Here is a 25,448-nt window from a genome sequence, read left to right on the forward strand (position 1 = left end):
GACACACTAATGCAAAATTCTGGTTCTCTAAGACCAACGCTCGGATACCAACTGAAATGTCCCGTTCTTATTGATTAAAAACGTTCCATATTAATTAATTTCGTTGCCAGGTTTTGACCTCTATATGAGACGTTTTTTTTTAAAGACTGCATTCATTTTTAAAACAAACCATAACCTTTATTTCATAAATAAAGGTTTAAAAAGCTTTACGTAGATTATCAAATAATGATAATCTAAAATATCATGTTTACACACGACCATTACATAATGGTTTACAATACAAATATGTTACATCGAAATCAGTTTCTTGAATGCAGTTTTTACACAATATCATACAAACATGGACTCCAAATCTTATCCTTATTTTAGTATGCAACAGCAGAAGCTCTTAGTATTCACCTGAGAATAAACATGCTTTAAACGTCAACAAAAATGTTGGTGAGTTATAGGTTTAACCTATATATATCAAATCGTAACAATAGACCACAAGATTTCATATTTCAATACACATCCCATACATAGAGATAAAAATCATTCATATGGTGAACACCTGGTAACCGACATTAACAACATGCATATATAAGAATATCCCCATCATTCCGGGACACCCTTCGTATATGATATAAATTTCGAAGTACTAAAGCATCCGGTACTTTGGATGGGGTTTGTTAGGCCCAATAGATCTATCTTTAGGATTCGCGTCAATTAGGGTGTCTGTTCCCTAATTCTTAGATTACCAGACTTAATAAAAAGGGGCATATTCGATTTTGATAATTCAACCATAGAATGTAGTTTCACGTACTTGTGTCAATTTTGTAAATCATTTATAAAACCTGCATGTATTCTCATCCCAAAAATATTAGATTTTAAAAGTGGGACTATAACTCACTTTCATAGATTTTTACTTCGTCGGGAAGTAAGACTTGGCCACTGGTTGATTCACGAACCTATAACAATATATACATATATATCAAAATATGTTCACAATATATTTACAACACTTTTAATATATTTTGATGTTTTAAGTTTATTAAGTCAGCTGTCCTCGTTAGTAACCTACAACTAGTTGTCCACAGTTAGATGTACAGAAATAAATCGATAAATATTATCTTGAATCAATCCACGACCCAGTGTATACGTATCTCAGTATTGATCACAACTCAAACTATATATATTTTAGAATCAACCTCAACCCTGTATAGCTAACTCCAACATTCACATATAGAGTGTCTATGGTTGTTCCGAAATATATATAGATGTGTCGACATGATAGGTCAAAACATTGTATACGTGTCTATGGTATCTCAAGATTACATAATATACAATACAAGTTGATTAAGTTATGGTTGGAATAGATTTGTTACCAATTTTCACGTAGCTAAAATGAGAAAAATTATCCAATCTTGTTTTACCCATAACTTCTTCATTTTAAATCCGTTTTGAGTGAATCAAATTGCTATGGTTTCATATTTAACTTTATTTTATGAATCTAAACAGAAAAAGTATAGGTTTATAGTCGGAAAAATAAGTTACAAGTCATTTTTGTAAAGGTAGTCATTTCAGTCGAAAGAACGACGTCTAGATGACCATTTTAGAAAACATACTTCCACTTTGAGTTTAACCATATTTTTTGGATATAGTTTCATGTTCATAATAAAAATCATTTTCTCAGAATAACAACTTTTAAATCAAAGTTTATCATAGTTTTTAATTAACTAACCCAAAACAGCCCGCGGTGTTACTACGACGGCGTAAATCCGGTTTTACGGTGTTTTTCGTGTTTCCAGGTTTTAAATCATTAAGTTAGCATATCATATAGATATAGAACATGTGTTTAGTTGATTTTAAAAGTCAAGTTAGAAGGATTAACTTTTGTTTGCGAACAAGTTTAGAATTAACTAAACTATGTTCTAGTGATTACAAGTTTAAACCTTCGAATAAGATAGCTTTATATGTATGAATCGAATGATGTTATGAACATCATTACTACCTTAAGTTCCTTGGATAAACCTACTGGAAAAGAGAAGAATGGATCTAGCTTCAACGGATCCTTGGATGGCTCGAAGTTCTTGAAGCAGAATCATGACACGAAAACAAGTTCAAGTAAGATCATCACTTGAAATAAGATTGTTATAGTTATAGAAATTGAACCAAAGTTTGAATATGATTATTACCTTGTATTAGAATGATAACCTACTGTAAGAAACAAAGATTTCTTGAGGTTGGATGATCACCTTACAAGATTGGAAGTGAGCTAGCAAACTTGAAAGTATTCTTGATTTTATGTAACTAGAACTTGTAGAATATATGAAGAACACTTAGAACTTGAAGATAGAACTTGAGAGAGATCAATTAGATGAAGAAAATTGAAGAATGAAAGTGTTTGTAGGTGTTTTTGGTCGTTGGTGTATGGATTAGATATAAAGGATATGTAATTTTGTTTTCATGTAAATAAGTCATGAATGATTACTCATATTTTTGTAATTTTATGAGATATTTCATGCTAGTTGCCAAATGATGGTTCCCACATGTGTTAGGTGACTCACATGGGCTGCTAAGAGCTGATCATTGGAGTGTATATACCAATAGTACATACATCTAAAAGTTGTGTATTGTATGAGTACGAATACGGGTGCATACGAGTAGAATTGTTGATGAAACTGAACGAGGATGTAATTGTAAGCATTTTTGTTAAGTAGAAGTATTTTTATAAGTGTATTGAAGTCTTTCAAAAGTGTATAAATACATATTAAAACACTACATGTATATACATTTTAACTGAGTCGTTAAGTCATCGTTAGTCGTTACATGTAAGTGTTGTTTTGAAACCTTTAGGTTAACGATCTTGTTAAATGTTGTTAACCCAATATTTATAATATTGATGTGTGCGATCGAGACCTTTATTTATGAACGGATTTGAGTTGTTTTGTTACACGAATTGATTTATTGTATATGTGGTATTTTATAGATTTTAGGTTGATTTCACACATATATATAGGCAACTAGTCCTATCCGTGTAGTTTAGTTTGTTGGTAAATCCGATTCGTTCCACAGGGAGATGGAGTGTTTAATGGTTTTTAATAGTCTTTGATGTCAAACTTAATTAAAGAGGGTTTTGGATTAGGCAATTGTAACATAACAGTAAAAGATAATAACTTAAGTAAATCACAAAATAAAATTACAAGATTACAATAATTAACTTAAAAGGGAACTAAATGAAATTATGCTAATTTTTATGCGACAATTATATTACTAGATGGTAATTAGTAAAATAGTAATTTTTATTAAAACTATATGTTTAGAATTTTATTTTAAGTAATTATTATATAAACTTATTTAAAGTAACTAAAATGCATTTTTTATAAAACTTATATAAATTAAAAGGAAATTAATTAATTTACTAATTATAAACTAGTTACAATTTATAAACTTATACTAATTAATGCTAATTTTAGGATTAAAACATATATTTAAGTATTTTATATTAATTAAAACTAATTATATAATAAAAATAACTAATAACCTAAATTATATATAATTAATTAATCAAAACCCTAATTTTTACCCTAGCTGGTACTGTAGCCGCGTCAAGGCCTACACGATTCGTGTGAGGCTACACGATTCGTGTATGGCTTAAATTATGTGACAATTAACTGTTTACGAAAAATAGATGTTTTTATGTAATTTTTATATTTTAAAATGGTAATTCGTGAATAATAATGATAAAACTTTTATAAGAAATATAAATGAGATAAATGGGAGTGTTTACTTAATTGTGTCACCCCTAGGTCCATGGATTGTTTTAAGTTTTACGCCCTATTAAAATGTTCTAGTATCAAACTTTACATTTTTCTCTCGAATAAATATAAAGTTACAACTTAACTAAATAAAATCTAATTTTCATTGGATTCTTTTTAGAAAGCTACTATTCCCTAAGCATTTAAATTGAGACCTAGCCTAGTTTTGACCTTCGCCAACACCCAAATTATAACGGTTTCCCTTTTTATAATTTCACCTTCATATAATTTATTGATATCACCCAAACCACCGAAGTTTATTTCTAAATTGGTGTCAATAACTTATCCATAAATTCGTCTAGATCATTTTTAATGTTGAAGCTTAATTTAGGTAAATAAATATAACTTTCGTTATTTACATTTACTAAATTAAGTGGCAAGGGTTAAATATCTAATTACATAAAAATGGTTCTTTTAACTAGGCTCAATATTAAAAATACTAAAGTTACATTTTAACTTTTACTAATGGTAACAATCCATTTCACTAGGGGCTCTACATTTAAGCAAACACTAGGGAAATTTAGCTATCCATTACACTAAGGTAGACATAAAAATATAGATATGCAAACATAATAACAACGCTAATTTTAACAGAGTAAACTTACTAAAATATCTTCACTTGCATTAACTTCAAACAGTAGAAAAATTACAATAATAACACCCCTTTCACGCGTACAATAACACCCTTTTATCACGAACAATACCCCCTTAATAGTTGAAACTATTTTTACAGCGTAATAAAATTGACAATAATTTAACTATAATAAACTTGTGTTGTAAATGTGTTGTAATATATCTCTCCCTTTGTAACTCTCTGAACGTACTCCTTTTATAATTGAAGTTTGAAGTAGTTGGTGAAGTCTGCAACTTTGTTGAAATCCTGCTGTCTCTCCATTTGAGAAAAGAAGTGTTTTAAAAATCATAAAGTCAGCCGACCTTCTGGATAACCGAACAGTGCTTTTGGCCTAACATTACACGAATCGTGTATGGTCACACGATTCGTGTAAGACCAGTTATATTACACGATTCGTGTAACACCACACGATTCGTGTAAGAGTAAATGTCAGATTTCTTCATTTTTCTTCTTCAGTTGTTCTTTGTTGATCTCGTGTTAACGTGTACTGATTTGGCAATTCTTATTTGAACTCTTTTCTTCATCTATCTTGTACTTTCATTCGAATAAACGTTTCTTGATATAAATCTGGTTAAAACTATCGTTTTATCGTTGAATCTTCAAATAGCAATCTCTTATCCACTTTTGTCGTTTTTTCTCGTGAAATGCGCATTGAATTTCTTTGTAGAAGATAAAAACCTATGCAATATGAGTGATATTGCGTCGAATAATATGTATGTTTAGAGCAATATCAAATATCAAATGAGATTTTAAATTATTATATTATCATGATATTATCATGTATGAATATCTCTTAATATGATATATATACATTAAATGTCTTTACAACGATAATCGTTACATATATGTCTCTTTTAAAAATCATTAAGTTACTTGTCCTCAAGCAATTACATCTTTTAACAGAGTTAGAACATTTTATATCTTTCTTATCGAACATTTAGATCACACAACACACACTACACGAAATGAAACACACGCTATATGAAATAAATTACACAACACAGTATTTATTGGATCACACGCACACCACACGAAATGAAATTCTGACAACAGAAACAAACATGAAACTCGTGATTAGGGTTTAAAAATTTGGATCCTTAGGGAAAATTGGACCTTGTGAAAACGTTTTATGATTTTTATAAAATGTCATGCTAGTTTTTACACTAGACACGTTTTCCGGTTTTAACCTCAAATTCCGGTTGAGGGTAACTGAAAACCGAAGTCTCAGTCGGCGATTAGCAAGCTATTCGCCCCCATGATTGTAGTATCATGGAACTTGAAGCCAAATGTCCAAAAATAGTTTTACACAAATATAATTCATAAAATAGCATAAGTTTTAGAACAAAATTATATCGTGTCCAAATATCATCGGTGAACCATGAGTTTGCACACCTCAATTTGTTATGGCATATGTATGTTGACCGCGGTCAAACATAGATGCAGTTGATCTTTACGGAGATCATCCATCTGGGGATTAGATTCATTAGTCTTAAAAGCTAATTTGCATTGTGCCCCCCCATTGTACGGGACATATCCTTCTCATGGTTAGGATAAGTCTGACCACCAAAAACCCTGTTTGATGCTGAGGTTAGGTGGATTTCCAGCCGATTTTAGGGATGACTTTTCAAGATTTTTCGTCAACCTACAGCTGTTCTGGACTACATCTTCTAACATAAGTTAGCAAGTGTGTCAATTTGGAAGACTTTACTTCCTTACGGGATGGACTTGATTCATCCTCTATTACTCGTAATAATGGAATATTCAGGTTTATACGTTCCAAAGCAATGATATCTGCAATAACTTCATAGAAACATGTGATATATGGTTCTCAACATAAGGTTTTATAAATTCTTGTTATAATTGGTTTTCTTTTATAGGTTTTAAACAAATAAACTTATGTATTTTTAATGTATGGAGACAACAATTTCGGTTTTTACACCTGATCTTTAATTGCTCGTAGTAACCTTAAAAATTGATTAGATACATTTGTTTAAAAATTTTCAAATTTTCATAAAAATCACCAAATTATAAGATCTCGAAAATTTATATATTCCCACCCCACACTTAAGATTATGTAATGCCCTCATTACATAAAATCAGATAATAATGTATAAATTTGAGAGGACAAAAAGTGTAAAGTATTTGGAACTTCCTTTGTTAACCGATTTGGACATTGTAAAATGCTTATTGTATGAACATATCCAATTCCTTTTTATCACTATAATACTTTCGTGTTTCGTTATGTCGAATATCTCATCATCGTAAGTACCTGTCAATAAAAATTGTTAATCACACAAAAGATGGGGTTGTACTTCAAGAGTACAAAAATTTTACCCCACACTTAAAATTTTTGTATATATAAATAAAAGCAAAAGAAAATATTAAAACACACCGCTAATATTTTTTTTATTTTAAAACTTATAATCAATTGATTTTAAAATATCTTTTATAAATTTATATTTGGAACGGAAATTCGGTTGTTATACCTGATCTTAATCCGTTTATAAATTTTTAATTTCAATTTATAAAATTCAATCCATTAAAAGTTAAAGTTTTAAATCTTTTTCGAAAACAAATTTAAAATAAAATAAAAACACTCTATTTTTGTGTTAAAAAGATTAACATTTTTAAATTTTAAAACAAGTATATGAGAAATACAAATAAAAAGGAATTTAAAATAAAAACGAGACACACGAATGGGACTATTTACAATTTGTGAAGTTTATTAGCGAGTCGTTCACGCGACTCCACCCCAATTTTAACTAACGTCGGGGTGATAAACATCACCCTTCTTTACTCCAATAGAACCATTACCGCAACCATTCTCGCCATTAATTTTTGACAATAACCAAGAGTCCGAAAATCTTGACTCTTTAACTAAATTTTTTAACTTATCTTTCTCAAATTTTGATAAGTTTGACACCAATCTCTCTCTCAAAGGTTCATCTTTTTTCGACATAGCATTTCTAACCCTACCATATAACTTTTTCATGGTTTTCTCAACAACACTATCATTGGGCGGTTTACTATCTAGTTTCTCCTCATCACCCTCCCCACACTTAGCTTGTTGACTAATGGGTTTGACATTGTCAACAATATTCACTGAAACTATCGGTGTGGGTGGTGGGTTCATACTAAACTCAGTTTGATAGGTTGCACTCTTGCCTCTATCCTTCAAAACTAGTTTTCCTGTTTTCCAATCTGTTAAAGCACATGCAGTTGCTAAGAATGGTCTACCTAAAATAATAGGTACAAACTTATCTTTCTTCATGTCTACAACTACAAAGTCAGCTAGAAACTCAAGTTCACCTGTTTTTACTACTAAGTTTTCAGCAATCCCTATAGGTTTATTAACCGACTGATCAATGAATCTAATGCCTGAATTGGTGGGTTTAAGTTCACCTAAGTTCAAATGCGAGTAAATGGAATAAGGCATGAGATTTATACTTGCACCTGAGTCAGCTAATGATCTAAGAATTCTAGAATCATTAAGCTTACAAGGTACTATGAACGGTCCAGGATCACCTAACTTAGGTGGCAATTCATTCTTCTTCATAATAGCAGCACATTCTGCTTCAAGGAATGCGGATGATGCTTGCTCACACACTCCTTCTTTTGTGTAACGACCCAGAAATTTCCGACCAAATTTAAACCTTAAACTCTATAGGTTTCCGACACGATAAGCAAACACCTTAGTGTTGAGTCTAGAAAGTCTGAAATCTATATTTGGATGATCAGTTACCCCTTTGACTGTGCCCAACGATTCACGAACAAGTGTGTGTAATTAAATATGTAATGTATATAAATGTAGATATAAAATTTGATACATATAACATGTTATATCTTAATTTTAAATATTAAAATTATCAGATGTTATTATTATCTTTATCATTAAGAAACATAATTATTAACATTATTAAAAAAAAAAAATACTATTTAGTAATTGTATCATTAGGAATATTATTATTATCATTTTATTTTTTTTATCATCAATATTATTAATTATTAATAAATTTATTAAGATCATTATCATTATGAAGATCATCATATTATTATTAGTGTTTTTGTTAAAATTAATAATATTAATGAATTCTATTAATAAATCTATAATATAAATTAATGTTACAAGGATTTAATATAACAATTATATAAATTCAGAATTTTATAAAAATAAATACAGATATATTTATAAATAATAGAAATACAGATTATATATATATAAACATAATCCGATTAAATTTATAATTAAATAAGGGAATTACGTTTTTTTATTTAAACTGTTAAAAATTCTAACTTGTCTATAAATATATCTGTATAAGCTTTCAACATCGATATCTAACTCGCCTGTCTTCTTCTTCCCTTTTCATCTTTTTCTCTGCTCCTCGTGATCCTCTGTCGAACAATCATTGTTGTCAAATATCAATTATCATTGCAGTTATCGAGTGAATTAAATCAACTTGAGTGAAACCTCAACCCGTCTCCTCTGTTCTTGATTTCATCTTCAAAACAGATCGACTTCTAAATCAACTTCAAAATATGTTAAAGCAGATATGTTAGGATTCATATGGTTGAACTTTTTGTAAAGTCTCAGGTCTCAATTTTCTATATCGACTTCAAATTCTTAAGACGAAGTTTGGATTTTCAAAAGTCAATAAAATGTTCATCAGGGAATTCGAACCTGTTATTATGTTTTCGGTTTAATTATTGATTTAGAAAGTTTACCTGGATGAATTAGAACCTTTTCCTGTTGTAATCTTTTCCTAAAACTGTCTTAAATTCGAAATCACCATATGGGTTCTTCAAGGCTTTCCTTCGAACATCAGATACTATATCTGTTTCTTTTTATTTTTTTCGTACTCATTAAATAAAGACACATATACAGGCGATTTTATTTAAGTGTAATGATAAATCAAACACTTTTTAATACTGAAATTGGTTGGGTCGATTGGATCTAGAGAGGATGAAAGGGGAAACAGAAATGATATACATAATTAAAAACAGAAAGGACATTAATCAAATAACGGGCAATAGCCCAGCTGGTCCGAGTGCTTGGTATGTATTCGAGAGGTCGGGGGTTCGAGCCTGGTTATGGGCAAATCTTTTTGGATAAGCTATTTAAAGGGTATATCAATTTTCAATTTAATTTATATTATTAATATTATTATTATTATTGTTATTGTTATTATTACTGTTATTATTATTAATTATTATTGTTATTAGGTTATTACAAGTATAAAAAAAAATATAAATATATGTATCATTTATCATTATTATTATTTTTATTAACATAAATTTTTATATAATTTTAGTTACATTATTTTTGTTATCATTATTATTACAGTGTTATTATTGCTACGAACAAAACGGCTATTATTAATATCAAAATTATTATTTTCATTATCACTATTAAGATTATTATTATTAATTTACTAAATAAATATTATATATATATATAAGAAAAATATATTTATTTCATATAACAAAATTTTAGTGATATTTTTATAATAAATACTAATTACTTATCTAAAGTATATAAAATAAATATAGGTGATTAAGTATTAATGAAGCATATAAGTTACTAAAATAACAATTAATAAATATTCGGTTACGAATATATGTTTTAATATAAGTATACAAATGATATAGGTTCGTGAATCCGAGGCCAACCTTATACTTGATCAATGATGTTATATGTATTTTTACTACAAAATACATTAGGTGAGTATATAGTCCCACTTTTAAACTCTAAATATTTCGGGATGAGAATACATGTATTTTATGTTTTACGATATGGACACAAGTAACTGAAAAATATGTTCTACGTTGAGTTGTACCACTGGCATACTTCCCTGTAGCTTGGTAACTAATATTTACAGCGGTATTGTAAACGCGAATCCTGTTGATAGATCTATCGGGCCTGACAACCCCAACCGGACTGGACGACCAGTATTCAACGGTTGCACAGTACTTCGTTTCGTGACTACACTTGGTACGGTGTAGTAAGATTTCATAATAAAGGGAATATGCGACGTGATTAAATGTTAAGTATGGTTACCAAGTGCTCAACCACTTAGAATATTTTTATTAAAAATGTTTACATATGAAATCTTGTGGTCCATAGTTATAACGCTGCTAGCATCAAACCTATATCTCACCAACTTTATGTTGACATTTTAAAGCATGTTATTCTCAGGTACGAATTAAGTCTTCCGCTGTGCATTAACTCATATTAAGGATATTACTTGGAGTCGATCATCGCAATGGGACCAACTGTTGAAGACTTCATCCTGGTGGATTAGGACCGGACATTTCAGTTGGTATCAGAGCGTTGGTCTTAGCGAACCAGGTCTTGCATTAGTGTGTCTGACTAGTAGTTGTTAGGATACATTAATGAGTCTGGACTTTGACCGTGTCTACATGTCAAAAGTTTTGCTTATCATTTCTAGTCGGAAATCATCTACTTATCATCCTTAGGGAATTGCCTGCTTACCATTCTTAAGTCTAGACATGCCTTACTGCCTTTATTGCATAGATAGTGTATAGACAAATTTATATCTTAGCGTATCTATTACGATAGACTTTGCTTAATATCTTCCGTAAATTTCTCTGTAATTTAAGGGATCCTGGTACTATATATATCTATGCATATTATGCATTGAGAATACCATCCAACTATTATTTGCTGTCACTAAGCTTTTCATACCAAAAATCTTTTCTGTGATCGCGTACGATGGCCTCTACGAATCGACCAAGTTCTTCTGACTCCGAAGATAGCGTGACGGGAGCGCACCAACCGATCAACTACCGTGATTTCTTTAGAAAGTGGGGATGGGTTCGCGAAATACTTACCCTATGGAGAAATGAAGAAGGTACTCCATATCACGAGCCGAACTTACCACCTAATGTCGGAGTGCTCGACCCGCTCACCGGCGAACCTGTTCGCAACACCGTTTATACCCTTTTTGCAAGAATTTTTCGTCTTGAGGCTACCATTAACGGAACTAGAGAAGATATCCGACCTTTACCTCACACTGATAACCAACCAGGGTTAGTAGAAGAAGTTAAAGAACTCCGAGCTCGAGTGTTAACTTTAGAGGGCACGGTACACAATTTGCAAGCACCAGCAGTATCACCAACACCAGTAACATCACCAGATTCAACACCAACGGTACCAGTACCACCAATAACCCAAGTTTCAACAATCCATGCCTCACCATCTCATTCTGCACCTCGAGTATAATCATCATTCTACATCGATTATCTTCGCTCGACATGGCGATTATGTAATTTCTAAAGTTTTAGAGATTATGTAATCTAGTATTAACGGTAAATCAAATGAGTTTAATATCTTATTGACTCATTAAATCCATGATTACATCTGAAGAAAATATATATGCAAGTATATTTTCATAAAGATTGTAATTAAAATTCTTTTGTACAAACTGTTAATGGTGAAAATATTTTAACGGGTAGGTAATACCCGAGGAATATTTAGATTTCACATTAATCAGCTACACGGTACATTCTTCGACTCTGATTCAACAATCAGTCATTATCCTACTTGTATCCATAGATATACGTATCCGTTCACCACAGAATCCATTTTCGTTCCATTTCATATTTGGATTTTGACTTATCAGAATCCAACAAGTGGCATAATGAAGAAAACATTGGACAAAATAAAATTTGTTAGAAACAAACGAATTAACTAATTGAAATTTTGTTAAGAATCTACGCTAACTGTTCCAGCTAACTGTTCCTAGCTAACTGATTACATTTTATTTATCGCAATTTAATTATCGCAATTTTATTTATCGTCATTTAATTTCTGTTATTTACTTTACGCATTTAATTTATCGTCATCTAATTTCTGTTATTTATTTTACGCCCTTTAAATATCGGGACACGTATACAAGGTTTTGACATATCATATCGACGCATCTGTATATATTATTTGGAATAACCATAGACACTCTATATGCAGTAATGTGGGAGTTAGCTATACAGGGTTGAGGTTGATTCTCAAATAATATATATACTTTGAGTTGTGATCGACACTGAGACCGGTACACGGGTCACGATACGTATTAATTAATTCGAATATTATATATTAAATTATATATGAATATATTGGACTAGTGGACAACTAGACTATTGGACTGCTAACTTTGGACAATTAAAATGAATTAAAATATTGATTATAACATATGAAACTAAACAATTCTTCAAGTTTGCCACTTGATTTCATCCTAAACCTCATTTGTATCTCGACGTTTACAATCCGCGTACAAACCTATCAGGATTCTTGAAAATACCTCAATCGAGAAGTTGAACCAACCGCACTTCATCTACTGAAGAAAAGATCTATACACATGAAAAACTCTTGAACCCAAAGTCATAGTTTAACACGTACCGCGGCGAATTCTTTAGCATTTATTAGCAAAAACAACCTTACGATTCCTTTTCAAAGTAGCCAATTTTGTCACAGCTTCAGCAGAACAACTTCGACCTTTCATTCGAATAAGTCTTATTATAACTTTGATATATACGATTGGTTTTCCTCATCGTTATCGGGAACCTTTCATACTCCGCCATGTTATCATCAGCATTTAATCATCTAAAAACACAATTCGCCCAAAAACACCTCGGATTGATAATCGACGATTCAGATATGACTGCATTAAATGCAGAGGAAACAGTAAAATTTTAGATGGCCTAAATGGCCAAAAGTTTGATGATAAAGAAGGGAATGTTAGGAACGCTCGATAGAAAATTTAGTGCTGAAAAAAAAAATGGATTGAGCTAACCGTGAAGGAAACAAAGAACAAATACAAGGAATGAACCTGCCTTCAAATAATGCAAATGATTCAGTGTCTGTTGAAACCGTCAGTATGAACCCTACTCCTTATTCTAAACTTTTTCAGATGATATTATTCATCATCATCTTAACTTAGATATTATAAGATATCTTCATATTTTCCGCTATACATATTCTCCATATTTCTAAAGATAGTTTCACAACTATTCCTATCTGCAATCATCTATCTCCCCGTAATATCTGCGTTACAACATAAAAGAAACTGTGGTAGTTTCTAAATTCTGAAATCTTCAAGTGTAAAATATGAATGTTTTGAAGCAGTGTTGGGAACTGATGCGTGAATTAGTATAATATAATGAAACTTGATCAACTTCATTATATTACAGTAAGTCATGTTGAGTTTCTAATGGAATGTGATGATTCATAGTACCATCGTCATGTGCTATGTTACACGACTCTTACATTCTATCTAATCTCTAAACATATCAAGAAAATATTCTCTACATGATTCGGTTTTTTCAGGATATTCTAGTAATTTGACAAATCAAAATCGTGCCACTATCATATCTTTCTAAGAGCATTAGCTATGTTCATTCCAAACTTCATATCTACGAATTCCGAACCATTACTCGCTTGACTCGAAGTCGGAAAAAGGAAATGAAAGCATGAAGCTCCGAAAAATAATGAAGGATATAAAACCCGACAACCACTCAGAAAATTACAAACCGTGTGTATCAATACGTATTGCAACGTAAAGACACGGGAGAATTAAAAAAAAACATTATAATTCAAGAAAATAATAGAAGTGAATAGATTCTTCGGGCGGCAGATGAAAGAGAAGAATAAAAGATATGAAAGTTAGAAGTATAATAAGAATCAAGATTTGATGGAGCATATTAAGAATGAGTAGAGTAAGAAAGAATACAAGGTGTGGAGAATAAGGAAAAACGAAGGGGGTGGATTTATAGCAATATATCTGACAGAGAAATCAGAACAGATTATTGCATTAATCAAAGAAGATTTTGATTTCCTAAATCACCGCGGAACTAGATTCTATTATGAAGATTTTCTATCCGTAAATTCCAGAAATCAATCATAACTACGTCATTGGTTAAAACAATTTCATGTTTACCCATTTCGCTCTTTTATGATAGCTTCACTCGTGTGTTTCCCTTAATCGAATCGTTTTATCCATATCCTCCGATAATGATAAAACTCTATTATTACCTCATATTCGTCATGAAAACATTCCTATTGTTAATTATGACAACCTCTACCAAATTTCGGGGACGAAATTTCTTTAACGGGTGGGTACTGTAACGACCCAGAAATTTCCGACCAAATTTAAACCTTAAACTCTATAGGTTTCCGACACGATAAGCAAACACCTTAGTGTTGAGTCTAGAAAGTCTGAAATCTATATTTGGATGATCAGTTACCCCTTTGACTGTGCCCAACGATTCACGAACAAGTGTGTGTAATTAAATATGTAATGTATATAAATGTAGATATAAAATTTGATACATATAACATGTTATATCTTAATTTTAAATATTAAAATTATCAGATGTTATTATTATCTTTATCATTAAGAAACATAATTATTAACATTATTAAAAAAAAAAATACTATTTAGTAATTGTATCATTAGGAATATTATTATTATCATTTTATTTTTTTTATCATCAATATTATTAATTATTAATAAATTTATTAAGATCATTATCATTATGAAGATCATCATATTATTATTAGTGTTTTTGTTAAAATTAATAATATTAATGAATTCTATTAATAAATCTATAATATAAATTAATGTTACAAGGATTTAATATAACAATTATATAAATTCAGAATTTTATAAAAATAAATACAGATATATTTATAAATAATAGAAATACAGATTATATATATATAAACATAATCCGATTAAATTTATAATTAAATAAGGGAATTACGTTTTTTTATTTAAACTGTTAAAAATTCTAACTTGTCTATAAATATATCTGTATAAGCTTTCAACATCGATATCTAACTCGCCTGTCTTCTTCTTCCCTTTTCATCTTTTTCTCTGCTCCTCGTGATCCTCTGTCGAACAATCATTGTTGTCAAATATCAATTATCATTGCAGTTATCGAGTGAATTAAATCAACTTGAGTGAAACCTCAACCCGTCTCCTCTGTTCTTGATTTCATCTTCAAAACAGATCGACTTCTAAATCAACTTCAAAATATGTTAAAGCAGATATGTTAGGATTCATATGGTTGAACTTTTTGTAAAGTCTCAGGTCTCAATTTTCTATATCGACTTCAAATTCTTAAGACGAAGTTTGGATTTTCAAAAGTCAATAAAATGTTCATCAGGGAATTCGAACCTGTTATTATGTTTTCGGTTTAATTATTGATTCAGAAAGTTTACCTGGATGAATTAGAACCTTTTCCTGTTGTAATCTTTTCCTAAAACTGTCTTAAATTCGAAATCACCATATGGGTTCTTCAAGGCTTTCCTTCGAACATCAGATACTATATCTGTTTCTTTTTATTTTTTTCGTACTCATTAAATAAAGACACATATACAGGCGATTTTATTTAAGTGTAATGATAAATCAAACACTTTTTAATACTGAAATTGGTTGGGTCGATTGGATCTAGAGAGGATGAAAGGGGAAACAGAAATGATATACATAATTAAAAACAGAAAGGACATTAATCAAATAACGGGCAATAGCCCAGCTGGTCCGAGTGCTTGGTATGTATTCGAGAGGTCGGGGGTTCGAGCCTGGTTATGGGCAAATCTTTTTGGATAAGCTATTTAAAGGGTATATCAATTTTCAATTTAATTTATATTATTAATATTATTATTATTATTGTTATTGTTATTATTACTGTTATTATTATTAATTATTATTGTTATTAGGTTATTACAAGTATAAAAAAAAATATAAATATATGTATCATTTATCATTATTATTATTTTTATTAACATAAATTTTTATATAATTTTAGTTACATTATTTTTGTTATCATTATTATTACAGTGTTATTATTGCTACGAACAAAACGGCTATTATTAATATCAAAATTATTATTTTCATTATCACTATTAAGATTATTATTATTAATTTACTAAATAAATATTATATATATATATAAGAAAAATATATTTATTTCATATAACAAAATTTTAGTGATATTTTTATAATAAATACTAATTACTTATCTAAAGTATATAAAATAAATATAGGTGATTAAGTATTAATGAAGCATATAAGTTACTAAAATAACAATTAATAAATATTCGGTTACGAATATATGTTTTAATATAAGTATACAAATGATATAGGTTCGTGAATCCGAGGCCAACCTTATACTTGATCAATGATGTTATATGTATTTTTACTACAAAATACATTAGGTGAGTATATAGTCCCACTTTTAAACTCTAAATATTTCGGGATGAGAATACATGTATTTTATGTTTTACGATATGGACACAAGTAACTGAAAAATATGTTCTACGTTGAGTTGTACCACTGGCATACTTCCCTGTAGCTTGGTAACTAATATTTACAGCGGTATTGTAAACGCGAATCCTGTTGATAGATCTATCGGGCCTGACAACCCCAACCGGACTGGACGACCAGTATTCAACGGTTGCACAGTACTTCGTTTCGTGACTACACTTGGTACGGTGTAGTAAGATTTCATAATAAAGGGAATATGCGACGTGATTAAATGTTAAGTATGGTTACCAAGTGCTCAACCACTTAGAATATTTTTATTAAAAATGTTTACATATGAAATCTTGTGGTCCATAGTTATAACGCTGCTAGCATCAAACCTATATCTCACCAACTTTATGTTGACATTTTAAAGCATGTTATTCTCAGGTACGAATTAAGTCTTCCGCTGTGCATTAACTCATATTAAGGATATTACTTGGAGTCGATCATCGCAATGGGACCAACTGTTGAAGACTTCATCCTGGTGGATTAGGACCGGACATTTCATTTTGCCATCAAATCATTCAAGAATTTCCCATAGTTTGGCACACCTGCAATAACATCAACCAAAGGTACATCTACATAAATATTATCCGTATTTAAAGGCTTACAATGATTCTCCTTTGGTTTTTCGGATGCAAGTGCTTGCGGGTATGGAATGGGTTCTTTATAGTCTTCCACTTTAGGGGCTTGCTTCACCGTATCTTCCGCTTCTTCCTTGATCTTCTTCAAATCATCATCAACCCTAAACTCGGAAGGCTCGGTGATTTCCATTTTCTGCACTTCCGCATGATTTCCCGACATCAACCTCATCAAATAGTCACCATACTCGGGAGTTATTGCACCAACTCGGATCCCTTCATCTTCACATGTTATACTCTTCACACTTTCAACTCGAATACCATCAATCTCTTGATAAGGAGTGTAATCATCCATCTTGGATAAATCAGAAAATATAAACTCATCACACTCTTCATCATCATCTTCACACCCAAGAGTAAAAATAGGACTATGCTCCGGTGTTTTGAAACTTGCTTCATCCTCACAGAAACTATAAATAGCATTCACTTGTGAATATGCTGGGGCTTGAGGATCCTTCTTCTTTAGTATAACCGGAGGATTACTTGCACTTGGTGTTCTCTCTGCTAGTAACTGTGAGATCCTTCCAACATCTCTTTCTAAAATCTGAATCGTGGCTTGTTGATTTCGGATTTGCTGAGTTTGAAGTTCCTCATTTTGCTCGTGCTTAACCATAAAATCTCTCAAGAGATCTTCTAAACCAGATTTCCTCTCAGGTTGAGGTTGCATAATTGCTAGTGGTTGCGGTTGCATGAGTGCTAGTGGTTGTGGTTGTTGATTGTGTTGGAAATTATTTTGATAATTTCGTTGAGGTTGATTTCGGTTATTATAACCTGGTGGCGGATTTCTTTGACTTTGATTTGGGGAATTCCGGTTGTTTTGGTAACCTAGATTTCCTCCTTGATAGTTATTATTATTTTGATAGTTATTATTATTTGATCCTGAAGGTCCTCCTACTTGATAGCTGTTTATAGGAGGATATTTTCGGTTGGTTGCTTCTATAGCTGGAAAATCACTGAAGTTCATTTCACCTTTTCGTAAGTAACCTAAGAAATTTGCTTGTTCTTCCATTGTACTTTGATCACAATCTCTAGTAAGATGGGGACCTTGGCATAGTTCACATCCTACTCTAATAGCATGCATTTCCTTGGTTACTTTCTCGATTTGCCTTGCTTGATTTGCTATTTGAACTTTTAAAGAAGCAATTTCATCATTGCTTTTAATACTAGCAACATTTGATGATCTAGAAAATTCTATTTCTTGATGCCAATTATGAGAATGGGAAGCTAAATCAGCAATGATTGTGTGAGCGTCTTCAGGTGTTTTCTTCATGATCGAACCTCCGGCTGCAACATCTATATCTTTTCTAGTTGCCACATTGACTCCTTTATAGAATATTTGGACCTTTTGGAATGTATTCAACCCGTGTTGAGGACATATTCGAAGCATTTTATTGAATCGGGTCCAAGCTTCATAAAGAGTTTCATTAGGCTTTTGTTTAAAGTGATTTATGTCACTTTGTAATTTTGCTGCTTTTGAAGCAGGAAAGAATTCTGACAAAAATTTATCCATCATATCATTCCAGTTTTCAATATAACCTTCTGGTAATGAGTCTAGCCAATCTCTTGCATCATCTTTTAAGGACCATGGAAAGATTTTTAAACATGCAACTTCATCGGTGACATCTTTGATTTTGAAAAGCTTGCAAATGCTTACAAACTTACGAAGATGCTCGTTAGCATCCTCATTTGGGGCTCCACCGAATTGACATGTATTAGTTACCATGTGTAAAAATTGACCTTTTATTTCAAAGCCATCAGTCATCGGGGGTTGGATGATTGCGTGGCCTTGACCTTTTCTTGTGGCCTTCATTAATGCTTCCATCGTTTGATTTGTGTCAGCCATTTCTTCTTCTTCTTTAATAATCGGCTCTATGATTGGTTGAATTATTGGTTCAGAGTCGGATTCTAAGAAAAGTGACTCTAAATTTATAGCAAGAGATTCTACTTCTTGAGCTCTTAAGCGTTCGTGGAATCTTCTTTCGGGTTCAGGATGTGAAGGAGTTAATTCAGCGTTGGAGGAACGTAAGTTCATACATTAATTTCTATTATGAGATCACTTCACTAAAGGTTTATCTAGGGTTACCTATTTGTTTCTCCTATTTTAGTGTTTTTCGGTGTTTTAAAATTACTAGTACTTCCTATTTCTTTTTGTTGTTTTTGTCCTTTATTAATTCTTTGAGATTCCGGATTAAGTTTAACGAGTTTAGGATTGAACGGATCATACAATTTGGGAAATTGTACAAAGAATTAAAGGATTTATTCAAAAACTTTGAACTTTCTTGGAAATGAATTTCCTCGAGAGGATCGAATAACATAAAAACAATGATAAAAACCCTTAAACAACAGATTTTCCTTCTGATTTTGCCCACGTTTCGAATAGCCAAAAGATGCAGCAGAGGGGCAGGATCCCTCAAAGACCAATAAAATTGGTGATCCAACAACCCGGTCCACGTACAAATCCAACTACTACTACGAACCAGAAAAATTATCTATTTATTTACTGCCAACTCCCCGGCAGCGGCGCCAAAAAGTTGATGTGTGCGATCGAGACCTTTATTTATGAACGGATTTGAGTTGTTTTGTTACACGAATTGATTTATTGTATATGTGGTATTTTATAGATTTTAGGTTGATTTCACACATATATATAGGCAACTAGTCCTATCCGTGTAGTTTAGTTTGTTGGTAAATCCGATTCGTTCCACAGGGAGATGGAGTGTTTAATGGTTTTTAATAGTCTTTGATGTCAAACTTAATTAAAGAGGGTTTTGGATTAGGCAATTGTAACATAACAGTAAAAGATAATAACTTAAGTAAATCACAAAATAAAATTACAAGATTACAATAATTAACTTAAAAGGGAACTAAATGAAATTATGCTAATTTTTATGCGACAATTATATTACTAGATGGTAATTAGTAAAATAGTAATTTTTATTAAAACTATATGTTTAGAATTTTATTTTAAGTAATTATTATATAAACTTATTTAAAGTAACTAAAATGCATTTTTTATAAAACTTATATAAATTAAAAGGAAATTAATTAATTTACTAATTATAAACTAGTTACAATTTATAAACTTATACTAATTAATGCTAATTTTAGGATTAAAACATATATTTAAGTATTTTATATTAATTAAAACTAATTATATAATAAAAATAACTAATAACCTAAATTATATATAATTAATTAATCAAAACCCTAATTTTTACCCTAGCTGGTACTGTAGCCGCGTCAAGGCCTACACGATTCGTGTGAGGCTACACGATTCGTGTATGGCTTAAATTATGTGACAATTAACTGTTTACGAAAAATAGATGTTTTTATGTAATTTTTATATTTTAAAATGGTAATTCGTGAATAATAATGATAAAACTTTTATAAGAAATATAAATGAGATAAATGGGAGTGTTTACTTAATTGTGTCACCCCTAGGTCCATGGATTGTTTTAAGTTTTACGCCCTATTAAAATGTTCTAGTATCAAACTTTACATTTTTCTCTCGAATAAATATAAAGTTACAACTTAACTAAATAAAATCTAATTTTCATTGGATTCTTTTTAGAAAGCTACTATTCCCTAAGCATTTAAATTGAGACCTAGCCTAGTTTTGACCTTCGCCAACACCCAAATTATAACGGTTTCCCTTTTTATAATTTCACCTTCATATAATTTATTGATATCACCCAAACCACCGAAGTTTATTTCTAAATTGGTGTCAATAACTTATCCATAAATTCGTCTAGATCATTTTTAATGTTGAAGCTTAATTTAGGTAAATAAATATAACTTTCGTTATTTACATTTACTAAATTAAGTGGCAAGGGTTAAATATCTAATTACATAAAAATGGTTCTTTTAACTAGGCTCAATATTAAAAATACTAAAGTTACATTTTAACTTTTACTAATGGTAACAATCCATTTCACTAGGGGCTCTACATTTAAGCAAACACTAGGGAAATTTAGCTATCCATTACACTAAGGTAGACATAAAAATATAGATATGCAAACATAATAACAACGCTAATTTTAACAGAGTAAACTTACTAAAATATCTTCACTTGCATTAACTTCAAACAGTAGAAAAATTACAATAATAACACCCCTTTCACGCGTACAATAACACCCTTTTATCACGAACAATACCCCCTTAATAGTTGAAACTATTTTTACAGCGTAATAAAATTGACAATAATTTAACTATAATAAACTTGTGTTGTAAATGTGTTGTAATATATCTCTCCCTTTGTAACTCTCTGAACGTACTCCTTTTATAATTGAAGTTTGAAGTAGTTGGTGAAGTCTGCAACTTTGTTGAAATCCTGCTATCTCTCCATTTGAGAAAAGAAGTGTTTTAAAAATCATAAAGTCAGCCGACCTTCTGGATAACCGAACAGTGCTTTTGGCCTAACATTACACGAATCGTGTATGGTCACACGATTCGTGTAAGACCAGTTATATTACACGATTCGTGTAACACCACACGATTCGTGTAAGAGTAAATGTCAGATTTCTTCATTTTTCTTCTTCAGTTGTTCTTTGTTGATCTCGTGTTAACGTGTACTGATTTGGCAATTCTTATTTGAACTCTTTTCTTCATCTATCTTGTACTTTCATTCGAATAAACGTTTCTTGATATAAATCTGGTTAAAACTATCGTTTTATCGTTGAATCTTCAAATAGCAATCTCTTATCCACTTTTGTCGTTTTTTCTCGTGAAATGCGCATTGAATTTCTTTGTAGAAGATAAAAACCTATGCAATATGAGTGATATTGCGTCGAATAATATGTATGTTTAGAGCAATATCAAATATCAAATGAGATTTTAAATTATTATATTATCATGATATTATCATGTATGAATATCTCTTAATATGATATATATACATTAAATGTCTTTACAACGATAATCGTTACATATATGTCTCTTTTAAAAATCATTAAGTTAGTAGTCTTGTTTTTACATATGTAGTTCATTATTAATATACTTAATGATATGTTTACTTATCATAGTATCATGTTAACTATATATATATATATATCCATATATATGTCATCATATAGTTTTTACAAGTTTTAACGTTCGTGAATCACCGATCAACTTGGGTGGTCAATTGTCTATATGAAACATATTTCAATTAATCAAGTCTTAACAAGTTTGATTGCTTAACATGTTGGAAACATTTAATCATGTAAATATCAATCTCAATTAATATATATAAACATGGAAAAGTTCGGGTCACTACATTTTATTTCAAGACTATATTGCTTGAGGACAAGCAACGCTCAAGTGTGGGAATATTTGATAATGCTAAAAATGAACATATATTTCATAGCATTATGCCTTAAGAAAGACAAGCTTTTAGTTGCAATTGTTCTATTTACAAGTGATATTCGTTTAAATAATAAAAGGTGAAGACAAAAGACTGATTCGACGAATTGAAGACGCAAACGACCAAAAAAATCAAAAGTACAAAATACAATCAAAGTGGTTCCAATTATTGATAAGAAACGTCTCAAAATTACAAGAGTACAAGACGCGAAACGCAAAGTACAAGATATTAAATTATACGCAAGGACGTTCGAAAATCCGGAACCGGGATCAAAGTCAACTCTAAACGCTCGACGCAACGGACTAAAAATTACAAGTCAATTATGCACACAAATATAATATAATTTTTAAATAATTCTATAAATTATTTTTATATTATATTATTATTATAAATCGTCGGCAAAACAAGAAAACAAACTTATGTGAGCTGGTACCTACCTCCATGCGATCGCATGGCCTGGAGGCACAAAAGCCATGCGATCGCATGGTGAATAGTTCCAGGCCACATGCCTATAAATTTTGCGGTTTTGAGCAAATATATAACCATCTATCTATCTCTCACTCACACACACACACACACACACACACACACACACACACATATATATATATATATATATATATATATATATATATATATATATATATATATATATATATATATATATATATATATATATATATATATATATTATACTTTAATTTTAATTTTATTTTAAATTCTAATAATAAGGGTATGTTAGTGAATGTTGTAAGGGTGTAAGTCGAAATTCTGTCCGTGTAACGCTACGCTATTTTTAATCACTGTAAGTTATGGTTAATCTTATTTTTAAATTAATGTCTCGTAGCTAAGTTATTATTATACTTATTTAATGCCGAAGTAATCGTGATGTTGGGCTAAATATTAAAATTGGGTAATTGGGCTTTGGACCATAATTGGGGTTTGGACAAAAGAACGACACTTGTAGAAATTAGACTATGGGCTATTAATGGGTTATATATTCACTAAATGATACCTCATTGATTTAATATATAGACTTATAATTTGACGTATTTATATATAACCACATAAGCTTGACTGGGTACGGTGGGCGGGATATCTATAAATACCAATAATTGTTCATTTTACTGGATACGGAACTGGATTAATAATTAATAGACTTGTTGAAACAGGGGTGGATTACATTCAAGGGTAATTGGTGTAATTGTTAACAAAGTAGTAAAACCTTGGACTACACGCAGTCGATAACCTGGTGTATTCATTAAACAAAGTATTAAGACCTTGTTACAATTCGAATCCCCAATTAGTTGGAATATTTGACTTCGGGAATAAGAATAATTTGACGAAGACTTTTGCACTTTATGATTATGGTTGATGGACTATTATGGACAAATTCGTATGGACTTATCGAATAATCCAGGACAAAGGACAATTAACCCATGGGAATAAACTAAAAACAACACGTCAAACATCATGATTACGGAAGTTTAAATAAGCATAATTCCTTTATTTCATATTTAATTTCCTTTATTTCATATTTAATTGCACTTTTAATTATCGCACTTTTATTTATTATCATTATATTTAATTGTACTTTTAATTATCGTACTCTTTAATTGTCGTACTTTTGTTTTTATCGCATTTTTATTTATCGCAATTTCATTATCGTTATTTACTTTACGCTTTAAATTAAGTTATATTTATTTTTAATATTTTACATTAGGTTTTAACTGCGACTAAAGTTTTAAAATCGACAAACCGGTCATTAAATGGTAAAAACTCCCTTTATAATAATAATACTACTTATATATATTTTTGTATTTTTACAATTATAAGTTAAAAAATATAGCGTTAAACTTGGCTAAGTCTCCCTGTGGAACGAATCGGACTTACTAAAAACTACACTACTGTACGATTAGGTACACTGCCTATAAGTATTGTAGCAAGGTTTATGTATATCCACTCTATAAATAAATAAATCACTTATGTAAAATTGTATCGTATTTAATAGTATTTTGTAGCAAATATTAATACTATTTCATATACCCCTCGCATAACATCAAACTCTATTCTTGATTGAAATTTACTTTACCCTTTTTGACTTATGATGAATGATGATGATACTTAAGACCTAATTTACATTACTTTTAAACCTTTGAGAACGATTTACTGACTTAGTAACTTTTGACTTAGGTTGAGGACCTTTCGGACCAACTACTTGCTTACTTATCTCGTACCGACTTTACTACTTTTCACTGTGAGTTATAGCATCCCTTTTTACTTTAACTATTTTGGGACTGAGAATACTTGCGCGTTTTACATTTTACATACTAGGCACGAGTACTTAAACTTTATATATGTGTGGGTTATACAACGGCATAAACTTTCCCCTTAGCTCGGTAACATTTAGTCATTGGTCTTTGAACCGGTGAACGCGAATCTTAGATATGGATTCATAGGGTTTGACATCCCCACTCGGGCTAGTAGTACTAGCATTTAATGGGTGTTTAATACTTCGTAAACTTACGCACTCGCCAAGTGTACTTTTAGGGGGTGATATTACGTTATGTTAGTTACCAAGTGCCCACGGTTGAACATATACTTTTCATAATGTTTTAAAATACCGAAATCTTGTGGCCTACCTTACATTACTGTTATATTAAACTCTAGCTCACCAACATTTGTGTTGACATTATTAAGCATGTTTTCTCAGGT

Source organism: Rutidosis leptorrhynchoides, chromosome 10 (assembly GCF_046630445.1).
Source record: "Rutidosis leptorrhynchoides isolate AG116_Rl617_1_P2 chromosome 10, CSIRO_AGI_Rlap_v1, whole genome shotgun sequence".
NCBI classification, from domain to species: Eukaryota; Viridiplantae; Streptophyta; class Magnoliopsida; order Asterales; family Asteraceae; genus Rutidosis; species Rutidosis leptorrhynchoides.